The sequence below is a fragment of the Pleurodeles waltl genome, chromosome 8, assembly GCF_031143425.1.
Source record: "Pleurodeles waltl isolate 20211129_DDA chromosome 8, aPleWal1.hap1.20221129, whole genome shotgun sequence".
Classification (NCBI taxonomy): domain Eukaryota; kingdom Metazoa; phylum Chordata; class Amphibia; order Caudata; family Salamandridae; genus Pleurodeles; species Pleurodeles waltl.
The window spans coordinates 357,175,172-357,181,244 of NC_090447.1; the positions used below are offsets into that span (position 1 = coordinate 357,175,172).

General features: G+C 40.5%; 1 long non-coding RNA gene across 1 annotated transcript; it reads left to right on the top strand.

Moving 5' to 3' along the window:
• Positions 1 to 852: 852 nt before the first annotated feature.
• Positions 853 to 3,748, top strand: LOC138249098 (uncharacterized). Its single transcript, XR_011194714.1, has 3 exons — positions 853 to 1,182; positions 1,592 to 1,664; positions 3,596 to 3,748. It is a non-coding gene; the product is annotated as an uncharacterized lncRNA (long non-coding RNA).
• The last annotated feature ends 2,325 nt before the right edge of the window (positions 3,749 to 6,073 follow it).

Genomic DNA, 6,073 nt, shown 5'->3' on the forward strand with positions numbered 1-6,073 from the left:
AGCGTAGGTGTTGACCATTAAGTTCTGGTGCATGTCACGGAAAACACTGGCTCAAATTAATCTCTGCTTGCTTCATAGCTGACTATACCAAGTGCTCCTCAAATTTATATAATTTTTAAGTTGGTGTACTGCATTGGATGAACTCAAACCATCTCAAGTTAAATGATTCTTAAACTGAGATTTTTGGTCTTTTGAAACCTATAGCACTAATAACGAGCCAACATTTGGCCTTCAAGCCTGAGTCTCACACCACAGTTGTTCTGGTTGTCAAGAATCTGGGTGTAAAAATTGACACCTCACTAACCTTAATTGAACAAGCAACAGCAATAGTTAAACCTTGCCTGCTTCAGTAGCACTGCTTCAAATGAATTCTCAACTGTATGGATATGATTGACCGTGAGCAGGACCTGCTCAACCTGCTCGACCTGCTAGGCATCGAGATTCCAGGCCTCGATGAGCATTAATTATATTATATTTTTTGTTTGTGTTGTACAATGCTACCTTTTTTTCAAATCACGCTGCTCACACTGAAACTTAAGTTTTGTTTAGTTTGCATTAAAAATATTATTATGTGATCCAGCTTGAGCTATGCAGGTGCTTGGCACTACCTAATCATATGCGCCGGTCCTGCTTTGGCTGATTATTTAAGAAGCCATTGCAATGCAGACTCCTCTGTACCCCCGGCACCATAGTGAATTAGTAATATCAGTGAGTTAGCATTCTCTGTGACTTTTATCTATGTAGCACTTACAGTCCCAAGCAATTTCACAGTGTGTAGTACTAGTATGCATCTATGCTTTGCTAAAAAGGGAGACTGAGTTGGTCCATCAAGGTGGGGTTGAGAAATGAGAATAGAATCAAAGATTATTCATTGCAATGCATTAGTTCCAAATGTAGTTTTCATTAAGGACATTTGGTATAGGGATTTTAGGATTAGTATAGCCAACTCAACAATAGTCGATACTAGCACCATAGGCGATCTGATTTAGATAAGTACAATGTTATTGTGTTTGCCTGTTATGATAAGTATGTGGACTGTACCACTAATCTATTTTTATATATTTTTTTTCTTACATATGCATCCCAAGGGCAAGAAGATGGTCAGTGCTGAGATGGGCCCGGGAAGAGCTGGGAAGGAGGCGCCAATCACCGGCGCCACTGCTGAGGGATCTGCTCATCCCAGTAAGTCCTATTATTTAATAATATTATTTCCTTAACTTTTACCTCTGCCCACTGTTATACTACTTTTGATTTTGCCTTGTTTATTTTTTCAATAGTCTCCTTTTTTTCCAACCCCCTTCCTATTTTTTTTCATACCTGCTATTCCTGCATTATCTTTTTTTCTGTCTTTCACTGGTCATTCTTATTCCACCCCTTCGTTGGCTTCAATGATTCTGTGTCATCATCATCAAAGGATATAGCTCTGCCCCTTCTAACATTGTGAACCAACAAAGTGGCCAGGAAGATATTTTTGATGGACGATACTGCAGTGCTAACCGAACTATTGTGATGTATTGCAGTTGCATTTTTTAATTTAAAAACTAAGGAGAGGTGTATCTGGCATCTAAAAAATGTATCATTTTTTTTCCAGCCACAACAACCACCTGTGGCACCAGGAGGAGAGTCAGTTGAAGGGGGAGAATTGGTGGCAGGGACAGGCAATGGTAAGTCATATTGTTTGCTTATTGACAACTACTATTATATTCACTAGTTACAAGGGTGTTGTCTTGATCATGAATCCCCTGAATTTCCAGCTACCGCAGTGGTTAGGTTATGGCCTCTTCTATTTACAACTCAGCAAAAGCTCAGACAATGTACGCTACAAATGATGGCTTGATGGGCGTGGAAAATAATGGAAGGTTAAAAGAAAGGATGGGTGAAATGAGTGAAAGGAAAAGAAGCGTGGGTGGGTGAAAGGATGCATGTGTGAGTATTGGTTAAATGGATGGATGGGTGAAAGGATGATTGAAAGAAAGGGTGGATACTGAATGGATGGATAATAGATTTGGTATTTTGGTAAAATACTGGATGAGAGAAAGTAAAGCTTAAATCATGGTAGCTATGGGTGAATATAGTAGGAAGAATGAATGAATGATTAATTGATTAATTGCTTGGATTAATAAACAAGGGAGCTCTTCTGAAGAGGGGCGTGCTGCTCACCTACTTCTCTTACTTTGTTTTATGGTTATCAAAGCTATGGTTCAAAGTGGGGGTGTTTTAATTTGTGTTCTAATCTCTTGACTCACTGTATTTGTAAAGCTAGGCAGATATGTATCCCACCCATCAGGATTCATCAACTCCCTCCCTGCCCATGGCATTTTGACAAAAGAAGGGGGTGATGGATCAATTTGTGACTATAGTGTTGGCTGTGCAAACTGCGTCTGTTTAAGTTAATGCAGCATTTATAAAGTTTTCAATGCATTGCAATCTGAACCCACAAGGTGTGTTTCCCTTCACCCACTCAGTCACCACTTAGTACTTTATTCTTTCCTAAGTTCTTCCGTCCCAGCCTACCAAATACATTGAAAAATCCATTCTTGCCATGTGCCACATTTTTAAGGGCAAGTGAAATAGTTCCAACATATAATTCATGGTATCCCATAATAGAACTATTTTACGTCTGTTCAGATTTTTCCTTTTAGACTTTTGTCTATACAGTGACTGAATAAGCCAATGTTTATGCAAACGATGAAACAATGATCAGTGGCACCCCTTAATTCCATAGGAAAAGCTCTACCCGCCCACCTAATCCCTCTGCCTTACCTTGCAGTAGAGTAAGTCGTTTCCTTTCCTTACTGCCCAGCGAATGAATTTGTTGTAAATACTTTTCGGTGGTGGGTGATGGCAGTGAGTAAAGTGGGACTAGAAAGTGCCTGATTTGATTTCAAGTTTGGCATAAGGAATACTCTGTGACAAACAAGACAAATACAATCTATATAGCCTGTTCCTTTTGCTGTAGTGCAGTGTATCATTTCCCCCACCATCTACTTAGAACAGACAGGATAATATAGCCACATTTTATTTTGTAAGTGACATGTGTAACATATCTTATTTATTATTCATCTGCCTGTTTGGAGTCAGGGTAGAAACTAAGTGAAAGGCATTTGGAGAAGAGCAGGGCAAGTGAATTAAAGATAGATAATTGACAACTACATCTGCCCCAGCAGCAACGGTAGCAAAATACCCGAAGCACTGGCGAGCATGCCTCCATTAGTTTGCCACAACCTGTACTCTATAGTGCATAATGCTTTACTCATAAATGAGAGGTAATTGTTTTTTTTTTCCACTGAAAGTGTCTTTTTCGTTACTAGACAAGCCTTTAAACGAAAACAAATCCAATCACTGTTTTTTTAATCTGGTGTTATTATGCCTTCATTCTTTTCTACAAGTCAGTGCCTTTTATGTGATGCATGTTTGGGTAAACAAATAAAATTGGCAATGTGACTCTCCTAATCAGAATCACGTCAAATTTCAATGTCCCTAGAGGATCAGCAATGCACTGCTTCTGTGCCACCCACTACTTACCTTAAAAGAAGTGTTTGCTCAGAGCATTTTTTACAATTACTCTTTTTTATTTTTGGTTTTCTCAATATAGCTATTACTGCTGGCTGACCAGCACCACCCACCAGGCAGGAGATAGCAACCCATCTGCCGTGGTAGAGGTTGGAGACTATATAGGAGGAATGCTGGTATTCCTGGAAGAAGAAGAGGTGGAAATAACTGCCTCTGACCCGGGACCCAGTTAAACAGCAAGCCAGCCCCAGCCTCAAGGCCATTACATTGCTGATGCTGCCACCAGCTGTCAGGGGCGCTAACTACACCTGCTACAGCCCCTTCCTGCTCTAACAGGGCATACTCCAGCGTTTCCTGCAGTGGATGGACCATATGGAGAGCCAGCACACCAGGACCGAGCACAGCCTGGACCTGCTCCAGACCCAAATAAAAAATGCCTTCTTCTAAGCCATTGTTTTAAATTTTTGTTTTGGTGGAAGGGACATGTTGTGGTTGGAGAGGGAGGGGAGGGAGTTGGGGCTGGGTTTCACTTTGGATTTTCATTCGACTTTTTGGGGATGGGGCTATTTGTTTGGGCATAAGGGTGGGCCTGTTGTGAGTAGAAAGGGTGGGTTTTGTATTTTTTTTTTCAAATTAAAACGGGATATTTTACCTCATTTATGCCGCGAATGTTTAATTTGGTGATTTAGTTTGCACTGCTGTCTTTTAGTGTAGCCTGCTTTTTAAAATTTTCTAAAAAGGTGTATGTCATTTACTCATACCCTCACTCTACTGTCCTCTGTAGCTATATTGAGCACTATGGAATGATTGCCATTGACTATTTTGCCTACAAAAAAAACTTAGATAGTTATAAACAATATCTTCTTAAGTAGAAATGAATCACTCATTAAACAAGTTAACTTCAATCGATTGTTCTTCTCCTACCTCAAAAGATAAAGCACGAATTAATACCTCAGTATTCTTACTGCAGGGTTTTTCCCAAGGTGGCATCTTAAGGGGTGGTAGTAATAGTAGTAGCAGGCTAGCGAGCTAACAGGGAAGACACCAGGTGCTACTTCCACCTATGTGAACTACAACTGTAGTATTAATCAAAAGGTTATCTATCATTATCAACTAGAACAAAAGAAAACAGACAGTTAGTGGCTTAAATATTATAACATAACTTTAGGAAGCATGGGACCAGACTACCACAATGACAGTAGTTGACACACACCAAAGACCTGATATGATAATAACAACCATTTGCAATGCAACTGGTATCGCGTTTGCTCGAGTTGGAGCTATTAGCATTATAAATTCCTAACTGGACTTTTCTTGCCACATAAATTGGAAATGAAAAATAAAACAGTTGACATACGCAAGCCGATTCAAAGCACCACTGCCACCATGAGCGTGAGCGCAAGAGTTATTTGCTCCCTGCATGAATGTATAGAAAGGATTGTGGCTGGGATGAAAGGCAGACCGAAACCAGAGGAGGAGCCATCACACGCTGTAACAGGAGGAAGTGTGACATGGCCAACAAAAATGTTCACTTAGTGAAATCGCCTGGGAAGGAACTCAGCACACAAAGGAGGGACATTTCTCCAAAATGAAGCATTTGAAACAAGCACAACAAAAAATGAATAGCAAGAGTGGGCGTCGTTAAAAGTCCACAGAGAGATTGCAACAGGCCACAGCCCTTCAGCACTCAACCCTAAAAATTAGCAATATCAACTTCCTCTGAGCAATGGGGAGCTAGTGTTTAAAAACTACACTTAGGAAATGAAATCCTCGAGTTAGGAGAAGTGGGCTCAGAGTCAGGAGTGGTTGGACAAGGTTAAGTATTTATGCAACACAAGGACTTAATGATAATGTTGATGGGGCCGGGGTGGAATATTGCTCAGGTATGGGAAGGTCATGCAGTGAGTTGGTGTCACTTTCACAACATCCGCCCCAGCAAGTGTGTGATCAATTCATGGTGTAAAATTAAGTCAGTCCTCAATAAATCACACCACGCAGGGGAAGAGGGTTAGGGGCTTGATCAATAGATGGGAAAGGGGATTTAGGGAAAAGCCTGACTAAGACAAACACTACATGAAAGAAACCATGACAATATTCATTGGGGTGCTGAGCAGCACACCATCATCAATATGTTGTGGAAGGAAACAATGAAGGGATAAGTATGAAACCGTTCAATTATATGCATTGCAAATAGTTATTCTGTCCCAGAGAGGCCCAAGATAGTATACCTCTAAATGTTATGGCTTCTAGGTCTGAAAACAAAAATATGGAGGATTGAAGTTAACTCTCCCAGTTCTAAAAATTATGATTAAAGTTAAATTATACTATATTGCCAAATTGGTTGGTACATCTCCATTCTTCTTGGAATGTCCATTACTCCTGGGTGCCTGGCTGAACCAGCCCAGTGGGTAAGCTGGAGTGTTGAGCTTTCACCAAGTTTTGTTCTTGCAGGAGAGGGTTGGGAGAAGGCCTGCATATCGATAAACAGTAACTGTATTATAGAGTAAAGGAGAAAGACAAAAGGAAGCAATGAAGAGTCAGGAGTGTACTCAGAGCAGGA